A 2509-nucleotide genomic window follows, 5' to 3' on the forward strand; every position below is an offset into this window, starting at 1 on the left:
AGATGATACTGTCTGTTCTAGCCTTGCAGCCTTTTAACTTGGGGATTCCCTGGGGATTTTTTTTTTCTTATATGCACAATATATCCTTTAGAAGTGATCTCTCGTCTCCTCCTATGGATTAGTTAGAAGTATTCACCTGCAAAAGAGAAAAACACACTACAGGGTTTTGATTAAATAGGGACTTACTTCTTCCCATGCAGCAAGAATCAATCAGATGGGTAGGACTGGTGTTTAGAGATTCAAGAAGTCAAGGAAAATATCTGTGTTCTCTAATGTCGGGCATTATGGCTAGTTCAGTTAGGCTATACTTTACATAGTCCAGACTAGAAAACAAACAAGCAAAAGTGGAAAAGAGGGCAGAGCCTTAACCATGAGAGCAAAAAGCTTTGCCACAAGTCCCCATTAAATATTGCCTTTGGTCTCATTGGTTGTAATTGTGTTACTGGTCAGAGGTATTTGTGAGGGACTCTAGGAAAGTGGCATTGGAAAAAGGGTGTAAAAATGGGTATTGAGTGAATCAACATACAGTATATCCTTAAGACTAATGGAATTGGCACCTGCTTTGTAAAATATTACCTGAGTCTTTACGGTACAGACTTAGTACTTTGGATCTACATGGTGGGACAAAAATTAATTATTTATTAATTACTGTATTATTTTCCATACAAACAACTGCAAACCTACTTTTGCTGCACCTGTATTTCAGAGTTGGCACAGGGTCTCCATGTTGCAGCGAGACAGTAATGAGGACGCTGAAAATGTTGCACTGTTTGATACAGAAGCAGAAACAGCTAATAGACCCCCAAAATTCAAAATCAGACACCAAGTGGCATCATTTTCTCATTCATGCTTTCGAGTCAATGTAATTGTACTCCATATTCTCCATGAATTGTTGCCTTCATGGTGACAATTACCTTGTTGTCATGTGACTTTGGGCAGTCAAGTATGTCACAGGTAAACTAATGGTTGGTGTGCATTGATAGAATCATATAGATGAAGATGGAAAAAGCCATTGGGTGTTTGAGTCCAAGAAGGCATCCCCCCAAGAAAATAAAACTGTATTAGGGGCCAAGTCAAGAATATTCTGGTCAGGACTTGTTGCCTGTCCAGTGCTGTGGGTGATATTCACCTTCAGGGCTCTCTTCTCCTTCAGAGTGAAGTGGGTGGCAGTGCTTACCCTGGGTGTGGTGCTACAAGGTGCCAACCTGTATGGCTGCAGCAGGTGCAAAGTGGGCAGTGGGAAGAATTTAACCAGCATGGCTACATCTTGTCTTATAAAGTACTTTCCAGATAAAGCACTGGAGAGGATCAGACTTCCTGAAGAGAGGGAGAGCAAGCCTATGTGTCCTGTTATGCTGGGGAACGACTGAAAGATACTTGACTCTGAACCTTTGAAAACTCAGAACATGTTGCAGAGAAGAGTGTTGGGTTTGTTTTTCCTACTATGAATCCCACTCCAGGTGATTTCAATGAACAGTCAAGCCTAAAAATGTTTTATCTTATAAATCTATTCTTTTTTCTTGTTCTAATGGGATATTGTACATCATGCATTTTTATTAATGGTATTTCTTGAAAAAGCAATATATGTAACAATCTACAAACTATTATAGACATCTGTAAATTCTGTAGTATGTATACTCTAAACACTGTTAGAATAATAATCAACAGATTATTTTTGAATGTATACACTGTTGAATTTTTGAAAGATATTTTATTTAACTGAATAAGTGTCTTTATCAGGGTGATAGCTTTGAAGATATATATATATTCCTGTATAATAAAAGCCTAATATGCAAATCAACCAAATGGCCGAACGACCAGTGGAACAACTGGTCACTATAATGTGCAATGACCACAAGGGGGCAGATGCTCAACGCAGGAGCTGCCCCCAGTCTGCAGGCCCCAGGCCAGCCAAGGTGGGTGCCAGCAGGGATCCCCCGATTGCCTCGCTGGTTGCCCCACAGAGGGAGGTGATCAGCAGTGGTGGCAAGGGGCGGGGCCAGCCAGTAAGTGGGGGGGGCCAGCTGGCAAGTGGACTGGCACTGCCCCCAATTGCCCCACCAATTGCCTTCAAGGAGGGTGCCAACAGGGGCCCCCCTATTGCCCTGCTGGTCGCCCCACAGATTGGCCTTGATCGCCGGCCGGGCCTAGGGACCCTACCCATGCATGCATGAATTTCGTGCACTGGTCCTCTAGTATATATACTAGACTCAGAGGGGGCATTCAGTGTCTATGGTAAGTAAGGAAGTTATCTTCCTTTTTGTTTAAATATGTTCTCAAAATTCTTGGTCATCCCAGTTCTTGGATCCCCTGATAGAATTCCCTGTGGCAGATGATTATTTTAGCAATGCAGAGTCTTGGCATTTGCTCTGGGTTTCCCCTTCGTGATAACAGGAGACATTTTTTTCAAAGACAAAGCAGCTTTTCTAAACCATCTTCTTAAATCTGTGATTCTGGCAGTCATGGGCAGGGCAGGAATTTCCTTTCCACAGCTCAGAATTATTGAGAC

General features: G+C 42.3%; 1 pseudogene; it reads left to right on the forward strand.

Moving 5' to 3' along the window:
• Positions 1 to 722: 722 nt before the first annotated feature.
• On the forward strand, positions 723 to 1321 carry LOC102253363 (annotated as a pseudogene).
• Positions 1322 to 2509: the final 1188 nt, after the last annotated feature.

The sequence above is a fragment of the Myotis brandtii genome, unplaced genomic scaffold (genome assembly GCF_000412655.1).
Source record: "Myotis brandtii unplaced genomic scaffold, ASM41265v1 scaffold176, whole genome shotgun sequence".
In the NCBI taxonomy this organism is placed as follows: domain Eukaryota; kingdom Metazoa; phylum Chordata; class Mammalia; order Chiroptera; family Vespertilionidae; genus Myotis; species Myotis brandtii.